Source organism: Lissotriton helveticus, chromosome 10 (assembly GCF_964261635.1).
Source record: "Lissotriton helveticus chromosome 10, aLisHel1.1, whole genome shotgun sequence".
In the NCBI taxonomy this organism is placed as follows: domain Eukaryota; kingdom Metazoa; phylum Chordata; class Amphibia; order Caudata; family Salamandridae; genus Lissotriton; species Lissotriton helveticus.
The window spans coordinates 791,760,301-791,779,618 of NC_136071.1; positions in this window are offsets into that span (position 1 = coordinate 791,760,301).

Below are 19,318 nucleotides of genomic sequence, written 5' to 3' on the forward strand. Positions count from 1 at the left end.
GTAGACATGCTCTTTGGAAGCTCTGGCTCCATAAACAGGCATTTAGGAGGCGCTGGCTCTATAAGCAAATTGGTTGGAGGCTCAGTAGGCAGGCAGTCCAGAGGTTTGGACTCAGTAGGCAGGCAGACTGCAGGCTGAAGTTCTGTAGGTAGGCCGGCTGAGGACTCGGGTTCTGAAGTAAGGTAGTCAGGAGGCCCCGGTACCGATGGCAGGAAGTCTGCAGGCTCGGGCTCAGATGGCAGGCCAGCTTAGGATTCTGGAGACTCTGAAAGCAGCAGGCCAGCTGAGGATTCTGGAGACTCTGAAAGAAGACAAGCTGATGGCATAGGGGCACAAGGATGATACGCTTTAAATTCTGGAAAGGGCAATAGCCCTTGAACAGTAGATTCCTTGTTGTCAGTAGTGAAATCTTCACAGTTGCTTTGCACATTAAAACACACTGAAGTTCTTTCTTTGGGATGGCTCAGAATAGTGCTTGTCCTAGCGTCTGTGATGATCAGACTCCCTTTACCATTTGGCAGTTCACATGTCTTACTCAGAGGAAACAGGTAAGAGATCACTTGGTCACTTGATCACTTGGAAATGTTCAAATTTTCTTCTGCATTAGAAGGTGGTACAGGTGCATCAGAGCATACAGTACTATCATTTCCTGACTTTTCAATATGAGGTGTGCTTGAAGGCAAAACAGCAAAGAAGGGGTGAGGATTTTGTTTTTTCTCAGCAAGGAGGTTGACTTCAGTTGCAGCAGTTAAATCAAGAGCATGGTCCGAGTCACAGGACATTGTCACATCAGGGAATATGTGGGTCAATGGTTCAGGTTTTGTCTGTATGTCAATGGCCTGTCTATGGGTTATCTCAGAGATAGAACTGACCTCACTACCAGGAAAAGAAAGCAAAGAGATATTTTGTGTCTTGCCTGGTATTTGGGGTTCCTCAAAACTGGAAGGACACATCTCAGATGTAGCATCTAGATGCAATTTAGCACTAGAAGACAAAACAGAGGAGTTAGATAATTCAGAATTCAAAGAAATACTTTCCGTAACTGCACTTTGAGACATGGTACTATGGCTGTTCTGAGTGGAATCTGAGTGATTAGCCACAGGATTATTTACACAATTACTGGACCAGCTCTGAGGGGACCGCAAAATAGTGTGCAAGCTTTAATTCTCTATTTCTAAGGAGGCTAACACAGAAGCTGAAAAGTAGTCTTGTACCAGGGTTTTAGATTCCCACTTGAACTCTGGGTTATAGTTTTTTAACAGAGTCTGAAATACTTTATTCTCTTTAATTCCAAAACCCTTGATTCAAATATATCCTGTGAAGTTTGTAGACCTTTTTCTACAAGGACAGCGGTAGACTTTGAAACTTCACAACAAGCAACAGAACTAAACCTTGGATTTTGTTCAAACTGGCAATTAGCCGCCCGTGTTCTTGTAGGTCTTCTCTCTCTTTTGTTAAACTGATTATTGTTTACTTTGAACGTGGTATTTAACAAGGTCCCTTTAGTATCCGGGATTGTGATCTTTACTGGACTACAAGACTCGGTAACATTATGTGAATGGAAAACAGAGGTTATGAAATGCATCTGTTCTTTCTTTGGGTGTACGGTTGAACATGGTATTTTACAACCACTGTCAGCAGACATGAGAGAAGCAGAAATCTTGTTCAGCAAACTGAGTAAGGTATCATTCTCCTTTAGCAATGCTGACACAGACATTGAATCTGGATCAGAACAGAAGATTAAGTCAGGATCTGGCAAAGAGCTGTTTGAGAGCCAATGAGTAAAATATTCCAAACGTAAATGTCGATTTTTCATAAGAGGATTAATTGTTTCAGGACTAGGGTCAACATTCTCAAACTGTAAAGTAGACACTAAATGCCTCTCATTAGTGGGCACTGGTGAACTGGTCTGCACAAACCTAAATGATACACTGGTGTGTTTCTATCTTAAACCTCTCATCATGAAACACCTTCAAGATGTTCAAACCGAAATGTAACAGAAAAATGGTAGCTAACTGAATACAAAGAAACCTCACAAGTGACCCTGGAAATGTTGGTTGGTCATTCTGTAAGGGACTCTCCGGACTATGTGGGGAACACAGTCAGGGACTTGCGCAAGGGCTGGGAACTGGGTAGAAAACTTACACAGGAAGAGGAGTACAGCGAACAAGATGGGTAAGACTCAGAAAGGAAGGGCACTCACAAGGCAATTTAGCATTCAGAATAACTACACCCAGGAGGAATGTGCAAGACAAATATATATAGACAACATTAACCATAAAGGGTGGTGTGGGGTAAAGCACTCAGGAGCTCCACACAGTAAGACTGAAGCCCAGTAAGTTTCTTACCCAAAATTGCTGTTACAGATACTGACTGCAAATACCCACATGTAGGATATGCATGCAAAGGCAGGGTCTGTAGCGCTTATACCTATGGTGATGTTATAAATGTAACTCAAAGACAATATTCACAGTGAACAAGAAACACCACCTAGGTAGTCAGCTGTGCCCATGGATCCTGGCGATCAAACAGGCACACGCTAGGCAGTAACAACAAGGGGGTAGAACTAAACACAAGCACAATAGACAAGGAGCTAGCAAGGAGGAGTACTTAACAAGAAAGGAAGGTAATCACAGGGCACACATGGCAGAAAGCAGGTAACAAACATACAAGGTGACAGATGTAAGACAGTAGAATAGAAAGATAGCAAACTAGAACTGGAACCAAGAAAATGGGAAGAAAGGCAGGGACTGGAAAGGGATACACAGAAGGGGTGGCTATAAGGGTATTCTAGAATAGTGCAGGTTAAGGAATCAAGAAAATAAAGTAGCATAGAAGGCAGTGCTGGGGCAGGAACAAGAAGTGAGCGAAGGCTCAGAAGTCAAGGCAGCACTGCAGGCAATGCTAGTTCAAGAAACAGGACATAGCTCCAGCTAAGGAGTCAAGAGAGCACTGCAAGCAGTGCAAATCAGGAACAAGAAATAGCTGAAGCCAAGGAACAGGAACAAAGAATAACTATAGCTCAGGAACTCAGGAAACAAGAGCATGCAGGCAGCGCTAATTCAGGCACAAGGAATAGCTATAGCGCAGGAACTCAGGAAACAAGGTAGCAGTGCTTATTCGGGAGAAGGGAAACTGCTGCAGTTCAGGAACAAGGAATACTAAGGCTCGGGGGTCAGGGTAGCACTGCGGGAAGTGCTAATTCAGGAACAAGGAACAGGGAAAACAGCAGCAGGTCAGGAACAAGGCATAACTAAAGCGCAGGAAACAAGAATAGCAAAAGCTAAGGAGCACTAGAAACAAGGATCGGTCTTACCTGTAAACAGCTACAATGACCAACCTTGGCCTGAAGGGAACTGGGGCTTAAAAGAGCTCACAGTAATCACATGCATCAGGTTTGAGAAGGCTAGCAGCAGCCAGCCACAAGTGAGCTGAATTCCTACACCCATCCTTGGCCTGCAGGGGTGGAGACAAAGCAATGAGCAAGGAATTCTGGGTAATAGAGTTTCAGGCATGAGCTGGATGGCTTCCACAAAACCCGGCATGGATTGTGAATGGATGTCAATTCCCAAATAGTGTCCAAATAGATGGAAGTCAAGAGATGCATTCAGGGGAGTGTCTGGAAGCACATTAGAACACTGGAGAGTCCCACAGTTCAGCCCCCTGGTAGTGGACATGAGAACACAGGGAGCGAATCGTGACAGTATATATATGTATTAACTTTTTTTTTCCAATCTTGCTAGTGAAAAAGAATAAAATAGGGGGAGGTGTATATGGCATATAAAAATGTGTAATGTTTTGTCTAGGCGTACCGACCACCAGTGACGGGGCCAATGGCGAAGGCGACGCAGGCGCAGCCAGTTTGGAGCGAGCAGGAGATGAGGCAGCTGCAGGGGGTGAGACAGCAGCAGTGGCGGGCGGTGGTAAGTTATATTCCTTACTTATTGATATTACACTCGCTGCAAGACACGGTACTCTTGATAAAGACTAATTTGTTGTGAACAACGGTTGAAGAAGACACCCTTTACTGAGCATTAGCAATAGCATTAGCAATAGCCTTAGCAATAGCATTAGCGGCGGAAATTGAGTAACTAATGGTCTCTTCTATCTGACCTCAACTCAGCTGTGAAAGGTTTATGGAGAAGACAGAGTCATATCAGATGACATTAATGGAGGGGTTGAACGAAAAGAGAAAGAAGGGTGGAAGGACGGGCGATATGTCATATTTATGATTATGACTGGCAGAGAAGGATACGCAGGATGCATGCATAGGTGGCTGACAGGAATCAGATGCATGGGTGTTTGAAGGATGGGTGGAAAGTGAAAGAAAATATGCCTTCCTGGGTGGGGGAAACTGTATGGGTGGATAGCAAGAATCCTCCGGGGTGTTTCATGGGTCAAACTCAAAGCCAAGGCAAGCATGGATGGAAGGATGCATGGGTGGTGGTTTGAAAAAAAGAATAACTGTTTGTTGTTGGTGAAACAAACTAAGGTTTGTTGAGAGATTAAGAAGAATGATAGTCATGTTTACTTTGAATGGATGGATGCCTGGATGGTATTCATCATAGATAGCATAGGTGGAGACTGTGAGTGGATGAAAAGTCTTACTTTGAAGAGAATGTAAAAGAGACTGTGCTAAAGTAGCAAAGCATAGAAGTTGTATTTTCAGAATACACCCTTGACTCACAGTAGTTTGCAAGCACAGCATATATATTGTGTATGTATATTCCTATCAAGCACCTCGCTCCAACTCCGAGGCCCACTCCCTACCTATGTTAATTTATTTTCGACTGTGTCAGCCTGCCATGGGTGGCCTAGGTATCGGCTGCATGGTTATGGTTACACAATCAATCAAAACAAAGTACCTCATGTCGTCCCATATATAAGCAATGATCATTTGGATCAGATATCATCTGCCTTTTTGTAATAGTCAGGGCAGGGTGAAAGTGAAATTGAGCAGTTGCCCTTGATGATCATGTAACTGAGTATGGAAAGTGCCACCAGTAATAGAAAAATATGATGATTGTGTAGTCAGCTTCCCCACATGCAGACAGTAGTAAATACAACTAACGTGAGTGTGCGTCACAAGTATGTTTGTCTTTGGTGCAAGCTGACTGAGTTGGCAGGCCGGCTACAACAAGGTTACATAATTTTGCTAAACAAGAGTGAAAGAAGACTGGTGTACTGTGTACTCGAGTGCATAGTCCTAGGATAATACCTGAAACTCCCACAAATGTTAGAGGCCGAGGAAGTGGGAGGATAGATACATACCACAAATGTTATGTACTGTGCTTGCTAGTGCTACTGTGCCACTCTGTGTCGAAATAATTTGTCTTACTGTTTTGCTAAGAGTATATTGTTAGTTTGTAACAATACACTTTTTTCTCCTTGATATAGCTACTCCTTCCCAACCCAAATCCAAACTGGACAGGAAGGAGTTGGCAGCCAAGACCCGGTGCCAGAAGCTTGAGGCCATTCAAAAAGAGTATCGGTGGCTGGTGGTTCTGGTGGAAGAGGAGGAGGAGGCAGCAGCAGCTGCAGCCTCTTCCAATGCTCCAGACCCCAGCCAGGCCCACCCTGGCACTTGAGTGGTACTGCGCCACGGTCTGGCAACCTCCAGCCGCCACACTTCATCCAGCACTGCTGCCCCCGTGGATGCAACTGGAAGAACTTCCAGCGCAGCATGCTCCTCCAAAATGCCCACCTAGAGGAGGGGATAAAAGTCCTGGAGAAGCGTGTCAAATGACTAGCCTGCCGACAGAGACCCTGTTGGATTGCCCCTTTTTTATTCCTTTTTTGGTGGGTGGGAATTTGGCATTGGGGTTCATGGACAATTGGTTGGACTTTTTCGTTTTGGACATTGGTGGGGGTTAGGTAGAGGGGTGGGTCAGGTGCAGTTGTGTGATTTTTTACAAAGTTTATTTTTGTTAGGGGATTAAATTATGTTTATACTTTACATACAATGTTAATGTTTTGTGGGGGGTTACTGTTTTACGCCACACTCTTTCCTTGCTGCTGCAGGGCCATAGCCAGTGTATGATTTAAATAATCTGCCGATGTTGTAAGACACAAACAGATAGATGTGGTACCCCTCACTGTTAGTCTCTCCTCCTAGTCTCTCCATTCTGCAACTTGACTCAAGGGGTGTGTGAATTAATTTCCATTTTTAATTATGCCTCCCCCAAACATCTTCTCTTACTTGTGATTGATGTTTAACTTAGGCACAGCAATGTCTGAATGGTGTTGATGGTATGGGTTACCAACATGTCATTGTTGTGGTGGTGGTACTAGTAGGCACTGGCAGTAGCATTTGCAAAAAATGTTGCCGGAGAGAGACTCTGGGAGGAGTAGGAGAACGAAGTACAGGACAGTACACAAGAAGACTGCCAAACAATAATAATAATGCTTATTATCAATGCTAAAGTAAAATAAAACATAATGGTGGTGGGATAGCCTAGTACACACTGTGCAAACTGTAGTTGTGTCGATTCACTCAACACAAGAGTAACCTTTAGAGCTGTGTAGGAGGATGACGAATCCAATTGATGCTGGCAAGTAATGATGATGGATTAGGTTCCTTTGGAAAAAAATAGACTTCAAAATATACTGAGCATGGGTGGGCAAGCAGAAGAAGATCCTCTCCCTGCCTTGAAATTGAATTAGTATAGCTTTCACCACATCCGCCCCAGCAAGCGTGTGATCAATTATTGGTGTACATTTAATTTAGTCATACCTTAATATAAATCACATAGCCTGGGGGAAGAGGGTTAGGGTTTGATGAATGGTTGGGAAGGGGGTTTGGGGAAAGGTTTGACAAAGAAAACACTACGCATAGACAAACAACAAAACACAATCTTGGCAGACGACCATTATTTCCAGAAATCTGTTAAGGGAGAAAATGGAAATGCATGCATGATGATGAGTGATGACTTGATGGTTAATGATAGGTAGTACTTACTAACTAGACTTGTAGACAGTGCAGGGCAGCAGTATATTATTAATTATTATGCAATTTGCCTTGTCTGTCTGCCCTCAGAGAGACCCAAATTACATACCTTTTTACTTCTGTTGTACCGGGGTTGCTTTTTAAAACTAGCAAAGAAAATAAAAAAAATAGCTGTAGGGATCAATTATAAGCAGAGAGCAAACGACAACAACACACAGTATTAATGATTGAAGTGAAAAAGTGAATCAACTTATTTAAAAGATAATGAAAATTGATACTGAAGTGTTACTGTATGTTATCCTGGTCTAATTGGGGAGTTGCATCTCAGCATTCCTCTTGGTCCTCCTGTCCACACTGTGCCCATCAATCTTGGATGCCACTGCCTGCCTGGCGGATGTGGTTTCATAGGTGAGTGTGAGTTGTGTTTCCCAGTATAGCACAGGGTAAAAGCCAGCCTGTAAGTGTGGATGGAAAAACAAAAGGGATATTTAAAAATCAAGTAGAAAAAAAACCACATAAATTACGGAGGAGTGCAAACACTTTCAGAGCGGCATGGCTAAATCATGTCTACTCAGTTGTCTGTTCCCAGCATTAACCTACAACAGCAACAGGACACATACTCCAATTAGCTTAGATTTTGACTGAGCCTGACAGACACACATGTCACATATATACAGCAACATAGCATTTTCCAAAGAAGGTAACAATGGAATGCACAGCTGTCAGTCATACCGCCACTACTACACTCGTGACTCAACTATACCACTACACAGACAAGTAGGTCTGCTATGGTTGTTGTTGACTTGTTTACCTTTTATGCCACTCATGAAACGCCCTGAGTTATTCCATCAATCATCTCCGATCCTACTGAGTGACTGTAAAGATATTATGTCACATTGGTCATCATCATGGCGTTGTCCAACTCAGTGTGCAGTGTACAGAGTGAGTCCACATTGCATATTCAAAAGGCAATGGATCGGCCTGCAGTAGAAGTACAACTTTGTTATTAAACAACAAAAAGGGAAACATTGACTTGAGTTACTTTTAGTGTGTAGATTAAATAATAGTACACAATGAATTCACTTCATGAACAACAAACAACAACAACACAAAACACCAATCACTCAGTAAGCGTACAATGCATGCCATCATTCATTACCTGTTCCTTCTCATCGTAAGTTAAGGGGCAGTCTCTCTCGGCTCGGAAAGGAGGATAGCTATAGTAGTCATCATGTTCCACTTCTTTTGGAGCGACTCAACGCAGCAACATTTTCTTTTACTATTATTCTATATCCAATCATCATCTGGTGGTAATGGATTTGTTGTGATTCGAAGTTTCAAACCAGAAAGACAGACACACATAAATAAAAGTAAATAAGGAAGGAAGAAAGTAAGAAGTTCAATCCTAGTTGTCAGGGTAGTATAGCTCGGCCTCATACTCTGGGGGTTCAACCAGAAGAAGGTAATCATCTAACACGCTACTTCTGTCACCTAAGTCGCTGTCCTCATCTTCCTGCGTTGATTCATGTATTGTGCAATTCGGTGTTATAAAGTGCTGATTCATTTTGATCATGGTTAACCTCTCCACGTTTTTGGTCAAGAGACTGGCCCTTTACTGTTAGGGGTGTTCCCATTGCAACTGGTCTGCTCACGTAATCCTAAGGTGCATTGGCTCGCCTACTTTCTAGATGATTAATGTTAAAATGTAAACAACACTGTAATTCTCTGTGATTTGTTTTTAATTAGAAACTAGAGCCATTTTAGTTCTTTGTGTAATGTAAAAGTAGATTTGCCTTAGCCAATGCTTGTTTGTTTGCTGCTTGGTGACTTGGTGACAGTGTCTCAGTGCGTGATTGTGAAGAAATTGAGACACGTGCAGCTTCACGTGGACGAAGGCTATTTAAGGAATCCTTGTTAACGGCTCTGCGCTTCGTCTGTTGTTGACGTGACGAGGAGCGCTTCAGTTTCCAAGCCGTCCGAGATATTGGAATCGAGTAAACCCTTTCTTTTCCGTTCCTAAATTGTACGAGACTTTTAAGCAGTCCCGCGATTGAAAACCAGTCACCCTGTTGAAATTTTATTCCCGTAATTAATTCCGGTTTGACAAGACGAAGTGTTCGAGGACTTCATGAGGTAAAACGTGCGCTGACGACTGAGGCTGCATTCCTTACGCGGCGTTTCATTTTGATCGGAGCTTCCCTTCTCACCCGAGTTCATCCAGAAAAGGACAGTAAGATTTATGAACATTTAGACTGATATAAATATCTTCCTGAGACTGCGCAGGGTTTCATTAGCGATCGAACTGAATTGAATCGCAAGACAGATTTAAATTTTGGTTAAAGGATTGTTGACAGAAAACTAACAAGTCTTGGTAAAAGCAAACGGTTTAGTCCGTCTTGGTCTTTTGATTAATCCTTAAGGAGGATAAAAGTTTTAAATGTTCAAAGGTTTGAAATGTAAGACGATTTAACTTGGTGTAAAAATCATACTTATTGATGAGCAAGTAATTTTAGGAGTAGGATGCAGTTTGTCTCTTTCTGCTTTCTTTTAAAATACAGAACCCCAATTGAGTAGTTGAAGACTGGGACCTTCATGTATGAATAAATGCATGGGTTAAGAGTTGAATTAATCTATTAAGATTAACCTACTAACTTTCAAGTTATTTAAGTGTTCTATTGAATAATCAAAATTTTATTTTAAGGAGTCAGAAAAGTTAATCAGCTACATTTGACTCAAGACCCAGAAAAGTGTGAACAAAGGCCGTTAATTCTAATGGTCAGTATTTTAAGGTGTTTAAAAACATTTAGTAAAAGGATTGTTAAAAGAAATAGAATTGTAAAATTATTCATTGTACAACAGGATTACGTGAGTCCAGTTTGCGCAAGAATAAACAACGGCCTGGAACACTTCTAAGAGAGACTTCAGCAGGAAGCAAATTGTTTTGTTGTTTGTTTCTCTCTCCACTTCCCCTTTCCCTTGGGGACTAGTTAACATAGTCAGAGTTTCTTTCCTGATTGTGTTGGTTGATCCTTGAGGGAGTTGGGAGTTTGCGTCTTCAAGAGGAAACGTGTGAAGTGACCTTCGTTACAACTCAACAGAAGACGAAGCCTTGAAAAAACTAAAATCGTTCCCTCTGGAATTCGTAAATTCACCCTCATGGATGTTCCTCAGTGGACTCAGTTAGTGCAGAAGTTGAACCTGGAAATGGAGAAAATGCGATTGGAGAATCAATCGCTTCGTCAAGAGTTAGATGAAACTAGGGCGGGGTTTTCGGTTTGGAGAGATCCAACTGAGGAGAGAAAACCAATCCTTACCCCAACTAAGTTTGGAACAACCTCTCATCAGTCACCCACCTTAAGAGATCAGTCTAGTAGTCAACCTGTTCAAGTCACTGTAGTTACACCTACACCAGTTCCTTTAGCGAATCCTGAAAGATTTTCTGGAGATAGTAGTAGGTACACTACTTTCATTAGTCAATGTCAATTGCATTTTATGTGTAAACCTCAGAATTTTAACTCTGATTCAGCCAAGATAGCTTTCATTATTTCTTACCTTGGAGGGGTGGCTGCAAACAGGGCTATGCCATTGGTTGACAATAATGATCCATTGCTTCACAATTTACAAGACTTCAAATTAGCCATGTCCAAATTATTTGCTAAACACGCGTTTATTCAAGCGTCAGATAATGAGCTTACGTCAAGGAACTAAGGATCTTATTTCTTATATTACCACTTTTAATAGACTTTTAACTGAGACTCATTGGCCTGAGGAGAAACGAATATCTTTGTTTTATAGAGGTCTCAAAGACGGCCTGAAGGATTCTCTTGCACATATCGTCAATTTGCCTGATGATTTTAAGGAATTTCAGGATCTAGTGGTAAAGTTGGATCATAGATTAGGAGAAAGGAGGAATGAGAAACCGAGGAGTGATTTTAGAAATCCTCAACATCGAGTAGATAAGAAAGAGTCAGATGAAAAGCATTCTTTGGTTGAAACAACTCAAATAGGTGGAATCCGGGGACCCTTGACTCCAGAAGAAAAAGAACGTAGACGAAAGGGTAATCTGTGTTTGTATTGCGGTAAGTGAGGGCACTTCGCTAGAGATTGTACAGTAAAACCAATTAAAAACAAGGCCTTAGTGATTGAGACCACTTCTCAAACACAGTCGGAAAACTAGGAATCTCGAAGAAAGTTGAGATCGTTTCTTCGAGTGATTCTTTTTCTAAGATCTCTCAGTATGCTACAAATGTAACCTCACTCATTCCAAAACATTTTACAATTCGGATCGGTTTTATTTTAACCACTTTACAAATACATAGTATTCCAGTACTTTTAGATTCAGGAGCCACAGGGAATTTTTTAGATTTGGAATTAGCTCCAAAATTAAGTTTGAATTTTTTCCTAAGAAAGAACCAGAGAGCCGTTGATGGTTCAGTTTTGACTTCAGGTCTAATTCGGTTTAATACTGAGCCATTGACCATAGTAACTGATAATGGTCACACAGAGAAAACAATCTTTGATTTGATTGACACACCTACCTTTGGAGTTATTTTAGGAATTCCTTGGTTGGAGTTACATAATCCAAAGATTGATTGGATTAGGAGAACTGTTACCTTGGAATCCTCTTATTGTAAATTACATTGTTACCAAGAAACTAAGGATCCAGTGATGCCACTTTTTTTGTGCAACTCTGAAATCTGAAATTAGTAGTCTACCAAAAGAGTATCAGAATTTTTCAAACGTTTTTGACCCTGTTGAAGCTACCAAACTCCCACCTCATAGAGTGTATGATTGTCGGATTGACTTAGTTCCAGGAGCTATTTTACCTTGTAGTAGAGTTTATGTTTTGACAGAACCTGAGAATGATTACTTAAGGAAATATTTGGATGAACTTTTAGATCTAGGTTTCATCCGTCATTCAACCTCGCCAGTCTCGTCGCCACTTTTCTTTGTTGCGAAGAAGACGGGGGATTTGAGGGCATGCATAGATTATCGCGCAGTCAACAAAGCAACCATCAAAAATAGGTACCCTTTGCCTTTAATTCCAGTATTACTCAATCAAATAAAAGGTTCCAGTATTTACACCAAACTGGATCTTAGGGGAACATATCATTTGATACGTGTTAAAGAAGGCGATGAGTGGAAGACAGCTTTTCGCACAAAGTTTGGTCTTTTTGAGTATACAGTCATGCCGTTTGGTCTTTGTAATGCTCTCGCAGCTTTTCAATATTTTATCAATGAGGTGTTACACGATTTGTTGGATGTTTGTTGTATAGTATATATCAATGACATTTTGATCTATTCTAAGAATACCGAAGAGCATGTGAAGCATGTTCAGTCAGTTCTACAGAGATTGAGGGATCATTCTTTGTTTGCGAAATTAGAAAAATGTGTATTCCATGCCACCAAGGTGGAATTTCTGGGTTATTGTTTGTCTCCTGAGGGTATTCACATGGATCCCAAGAAGGTTGAAGCAATTTTAACTTGGCCAATTCCAACTTCCATTAAAGACACTCAAGAGATTTTGGGGTTTGCCAATTTTTACCGACGTTTTATTTCAAAATTTTCTGGAATAGTTACACCAATCACTCAGTTGTTAAAGAAAGGGAAAACATTTTCTTGGAATGCGGAGGCAAATCAAGCTTTTACTTTGTTGAAAAAGGCTTTTACCACCGCACCTATTTTGGTTAATTCAGATCCTGATAGACCTTTTTATGTGGAAGCAGATGCTTCGCAAACTGCTATAGGGGGTGTTTTGCTTCAGAAAGATCCGATAGCTTTTTATTCAAGGAAGTTATTGATTGCAGAACAGAATTATACCATTGCTGAACAAGAGCTTTTAGCTATTAAAGATGTGTTTCGGGAGTGGAGACATCCTCCTTGGGGCAAAACATACTAGCACTGTATACTCAGACCACAAGAACCTGCAATTTTATTCTACAGTGAAGGCTTTCACTCCTAGACAAATGAGGTGGTTACAATTTTTTAGTGAATTTGATTTTTTAATCACATATCGTCCAGGGAATAAGCAGTTGTTGTCTGATACTCTCTCGCGATTAGTTTGTGAAAGAAATTTCAATTTGATTAAAGAACCACCAAGTATTCTACCAAAGGAGAGAATAGCAGCTGAAATTCATTCAGAATGTTTCTTAGATTCAATTAAGAAAGAATTAAAGATTTGTAATACTCAAGAGTGGTTATCTAAGGAAGAAAATTCAATTAGAGAGGGTCTTTTCTTTCATAATCATACATTGTTCATTCCCACAAGAGATTTACAAAATAAGGTGATGCAATGGAATCATGATTTGGCAATTGCTGCACATCCAGGAATTAATAAGACTTTGGAGTTATACCAGCGTCATTTTTGGTGGAACAATATGATTTCAGCTATCCAGCAGTTTGTTAAAGCTTGTCCAGTTTGTTCTCGTCAGAAGGCCTTACACTCAGCTCCAATGGGTTTACTTCATCCAATGGCAATACCCCCGCAGCCTTGGCATACAATCAGTTTAGATTTTATTACAGATCTTCCTAAATCTAATGGGTATACAACAGTCCTGGTTGTGGTGGATTTGTTATCTAAGAAGGGACATTTTATTCCTTTGCAAAAAATTCCAACTGCAGCAGAATTTGGTACAGTATTTCTATCTACCATTGTCAAGCTTCATGGTCTACCCACTAAGATAATTTCAGATAGGGATCCTCAATTTGTATCAAAGTTTTGGTCACAGCTTAGTAAACAACTTGGTTTCGAGTTGCCTTTGTCTTCTTCTTTCCATCCGCAGACAGATGGTCAAACAGAAAAGGTTAATCAACATGTAGAACAAGGTTTACGTTGTCTTTTGGCAACTTCATCAAGTCATTGGGATGAAGTCTTACCTTGGGCAGAATTTTCTTATAATAACACTACACATTCAGCTTTAGGTTACTCTCCATTTTATTTTCTTACTGGACAACACCCTAGATCTCTTCCTATTCTTCTACCAGACGAGCAACAACCTATGCCTGCAGTTTCTGATAGATTAACATCTCTGTTAGACATTCAGGATAAGGCTAGAAAACAGTGGATTAAAAGTAAGGAAACAATGAAGAGAACTGCAGATTCTCATCATAAACCTTCGCCTTTATACCTGAAGGGTCAGTTGGTTCGGTTATCCACAAGAAATATTCAGTTGGAAGGTCCTAGAAAGTTAAAACCAAGATTTTTAGGTCCCTTTGAAATAGAGAAAATTCTGAATCCTGTGTCTGTGAAATTAAAATTACCATGCACCCTGTATTTCATGTGTCTCTTTTGAAACCCTTTGAACCCTCCACTCGACCTGATAACCCACCTCCTCCAGTGATTATTGGTGATCATCTTGAGTATGAGGTTAAAGCAATTCTAGATTCAAAAAGAGTTAGAGGAACTTTGTTCTATTTGGTTGATTGGAAAGGGTATGATCCATCGGAACAATCTTGGGAACCTGAAAAGAATGTCCATGCCCCTTGACTCATTAGGTCTTTTCATGCTTTATATCCAGACAAACCCAGACCTGTGAGACGACCTTTGGGGGGGAGAACTGTTAGGGGTGTTCCCATCGCAACTGGTTCGCCCACGTAATCCTGAGGTGCATTGGCTCGCCTAGTTTCAAGATGATTAATGTTAAAATGTAAACAACACTGTAATTCTCTGTGATTTGTTTTTAATTAGAAACTAGAGCCATTTCTGTTCTTTGTGTAATCTAAAAGTAGATGTGCCTTAGCCAATGCTTGGTTGTTTGCTGCTTGGTGACTTGGTGACAGTGTCTCAGCGCGTGATTGTGAAGAGATTGAGACATGCGCAGCTTCACGTGGGCGAAGGCTATCTAAGGAATCCTTGTTAACGGCTCTGCGCTTCGTCTGTTGTTGACGTGTCGAGGAGCGCTTCAGTTTCCGAGCCGTCCGAGATGTTGGAATCGAGTAAACCCTTTCTTTTCCCTTCCTAAATTGTACGAGACTTTTAAGCAGTCCCGCGATTGAAAACCAGTCACTCTGTTGAAATATTAATTTAATTAATTCCGGTTTGACAAGAAGAAGTGTTCGAGGACTTCATGAGGTGAAACGTGCGCAGACGACTGAGGCTGCATTCCTTAAGCAGCGTTTCATTTTGATTGGAGCTTCCTTTCTCACCCGACCCGAGTTCATCCAGAAAAGGACGATAAGATTTATGAACATTTAGACTGATATAAATATCTTCCTGAGACTGCGCAGGGTTTCATTAGCGATCGAACTGAATTGAATCGCAAGACAGATTTAAATTTTGGTTAAAGGATTGTTGACAGAAAACTAACAAGTCTTGGTAAAAGCAAACGGTTTCGTCTGTCTTGGTCTTTTGATTAATCCTTAAGGAGGATACAAGTTTTAAATGTTCAAAGGTTTGAAATGTAAGACGATTTAACTTGGTGTAAAAATCATACTTATTGATGAGCAAGTAATTTTAGGAGTAGGTTGCAGTTTGTCTCTTTCTGCTTTCTTTTAAAATACAGAACCCCAATTGAGTAGATGAAGACTGGGACCTTCATGTATGAATAAATGCATGGGTTAAGAGTTGAATTAATCTATTAAGATTAACCTACTAACTTTCAAGTTATTTAAGTGTTCTATTGAATAATCAAAATTTTATTTTAAGGAGTCAGAAAAGTTAATCAGCTACATTTGACTCAAGACCCAGAAAAGTGTGAACAAAGGCCGTTAATTATAATGGTCAGTATTTTAAGGTGTTTAAAAACATTTAGTAAAAGGATTGTTAAAAGAAATAGAATTGTAAAATTATTAATTGTACAACAGGATTACGTGAGTCCAGTTTGCGCAAAAATAAACAACGGCCTGGAACACTTCTAAGAGAGACTTCAGCAGGAAGCAAATTGTTTTGTTGTTTGTTTCTCTCTCCACTTCCCCTTTCCCTTGGGGACTAGTTAACATAGTCAGAGTTTCTTTCCTGATTGTGTTGGTTGATCCTTGAGGGAGTTGGTTGATCCTTGAGGGAGTTGGGAGTTTGCGTCTTCAAGAGGAAACGTCTGAAGTGACCTTCGTTACAACTCAACATTTTCACTGTTATAATGGCTCCAGCAGCACTGAAAACATGTTCAGAAGAGACACTTGTGACAGGGTAAGCCAGATAGTTTATCGCCAACCTGCTGAGCACTGGCCATTGGCCCATTTTCCCATACCAAAACTGCAATGGGTTTTGATCAATGTAGACCTTTATTGGATCATCCAGATAGGCCTGGACCATCTGCTCAATGTTCGGGGTGCTCCACTTTGCTTGGCCTCTTTTGTCTTTGCATCAGCACTGGACCTAGCAAGCCCTTGCTGGATATATCACTCCTGTGCCGATTTTACTGGGGCTGATAATCCAGTTTTTGTTGTTGTCAATAGTATTGGTAACCGCTCCAAGCCAAACGCACTGCCCTCAGGCTCTGAAGTTGAACTTGATGCCGGATGCCCTGCTGCAGTACTTGTTTTGGGTTTGAGTAGCGGGCCTTTAATTACCAGCTGTTCATTTTCCAAGTCACTGGTTCCTCAGCTATCCAAGTTTTGTACTGGGCAACATTCACTTCTGAAAAAAGAATTAATGTCTTACTGTTCAGTGCCGATTTGTACCGTGGATCCAGAATTGTGGCACAAATGTAATGTTTTTCTGAAACAATGCAAGTTTGTATCCTTGTATTTTCAGCTAAGCAATGGGATAAGTTCTCCACCAACTCATATGCTTCATTTTTTTCCTCCACACCTATGTACACTTGAGACACCTGCTTCAGCTGTTGCTCTAGCATGTGCAACAATGGGATAGCTTGGCCCATAGTGCAGTCCTCATTACTGACTTCACGTGTGAAGAGCTCGAAAGGAAGAAGCATCTCTGTCAGGCATTTAACCAGGTCCCATTGGTCCATCTGTATACCTTTCACAGTCGCATCCCTTATTCTTTGCATGACTTACTCATTGATTGGTCTGTACTGCTCAAACAGACGATCAAGCATGTAATAGGTTGAGTTCCTACATGTTGGCACCTCCTGGATGAGTACTTTTTACTGGCATCTATGGTCACGTTGAATGATCCTCAGCTGCTTCCGGGCTTTAAAGGAATGGCTGAAATGTATGCATATTCTTCTGCAGGTGGTCAGTAACTTGCTGACTCTGGCTTCTTTTTTCAGAAAGTCTTGAACAATGATGTTAATGCAGTGCGCCAAACACAGGGCCCTGAAATAGGCACCATCCTCCATGGCCTTAACTATATTACTGCCATTATACGTGGCAACAAAACCAATGTTGAGCCCTCTTAGGTGCAGCCATTCAAAGACCTTGCTGTTAAACTCTTCCAAAATTTTTGCAGCAGTATTAGATTTCTCCATGGCGAACATGGCTACAGTTACAGGTTTCCGAGTAGCATTAATATTCTCAGCAGTAACAACAGAACCTGTTCATATTTCATTTCTCTAACCCCCACAAAAGTGCAGTGATGCACATGTAATCTGTGGCTTGGCAACTGGTCCACATGTCTGTTGTCAGGTGGATATTTTGAACAGCACTCTGCTGCAAAGCTTGTCCAAGCAATTCCAGTACATCGTGATGTAGTGCTGGAACAGCAATACTAGCAAAATAGGACCATCTGGAAACCTTCCATTTTGGGCAGATGGCTGTCACAAATTCAAGGAAACCCACCTCTTCCTTAACCCCTTCGGGGCTGATGACGAGCTGGGTTCGTCATGGTGTACACCGGTCGTGTGTGGATGACGAGCCCAGCTCGTCATGAGCCCCACCCTCGGGGGAAGTGCTGGCGCTCCCCCCCCCGAGGGTCTGCGATCTGCTTGCTAAGTACGGGGATGGCAGCGGGAGTTTCCGCTGCCCCCCCGCCCCTCCCCATGGGAATCCCTGATGACGTCAGCACGCACAGCGCACGCTGACATCATCAGGGATTCCCAGGCGCTCGGGAAGCCATTTGCTTCCTGCGCGCTGAGGGAAAAGGTAGGCGTCTCGTGCTTGGGAGGGGTTTGGGGCCGCAAAGAGGCATCAGGGGAGAGGAAAGAGATTTTCCTCTCCCCTGATGTCTCTTTGCAGGGCATTTCTGCCTCACAATCGCGCACAGCGTCGCGATCGTGCGGCGGAAATGCCCCACTAGCACCAGGGATTTTGAATTTAGCTTTTAGGAAGCGACCCCTTGGGCAAGGGTCGCTTCCAGGCGGCCTATAATTATCTTTTCGTTTTTCTGCCCCCCCCCACCCCCCGGGACTAATCGGCCCGTTTTTTTTGGCGTTTTGCCCCCGGGGGGGGGCAGAAATTCCCCACTAGCACCAGGGATTTTTGTTTGGGGCAATGTGTTTGTTTTGGGAAGCGACCCCTTGGGTAAGGGTTGCTTCCAGGTGGCCATGATTGTGTTCATGATTTTCTGTCCCCCCTGGGGGCAAATGGGCCCGTTTTTTTTTGCTGTTTTGCCCCCAGGGGGGGGGGGCAGAAAATGCCCACTAGCACCAGGGATTTTGAATTTAGCTTTTAGGAAGCGACCCCTTGGGCAAGAGTTGCTTCCAGGTGGACAGACAAATACTTTTCGATTTTCTGCCCCCCCCCCCGGGGACAAATCGGCCCTTTTTGGGGGGGCAGAAATTCCCCACTAGCACCAGGGATTTTTGTTTGGGGCAATGTGTTTGTTTTGGGAAGCAATCCCTTGGGTAAGGGTCGCCTCCAGGTGGCCATGATTGTGTTTATGTTTTTCTGTCCCCCATGGGGGCAAATCGGCCCGTTTCTTTTGCTGTTTTGCCCCCAGGGGGGGCAGAAAATGCCCACTAGCACCAGGGAATTTAAATTTAGTTTTTAGGAAGCGACCCCTTGGGCAAGGGTCGCTTCCAGGTGTGCTGTGATAATCTTTTTGATTTTCTGCCCCCCCGGGGGCAAATCGGCCCGTTTTTTCAGCCGTTTTGCCCCCAGGTGGGGGCAGAAATTCCCTACTAGCACCAGGGATTTGTTTTGGGGCAATGTATATGTTTTGAAAGCGACCCCTTGGGCAAGGGTCTCTTCCTGGTGGCAAGTAATTATGTTTTTGAATTTCTGCCCCCCCCCCCCTTGGGGCAAATCGGCCCGTTTTTTTTTACGTTTTGCCTCCTGTTTTTTGGCCCACTAAGCCCTAGGATTTGAGTTTTGTAGTGTGTCGAAGCGAGCCCTTGGGCAAGGCTTGGTTCCAATGGTGGTTATATATATATTTTTTTTTACTGCCCGCCTCCCTTGGTGCCAGTTGGTCTTTTTTTGTCCTTACTGCCTTGGCTTGCGGTGTGCGTGGAGTGGTGCTTGGCTGGCGGTGTGTGTGGAGCGGCGCTTGGCTGGATGGTGTACGTGGAGTGGTACTTGGCTGTCTGTGCACAGAGT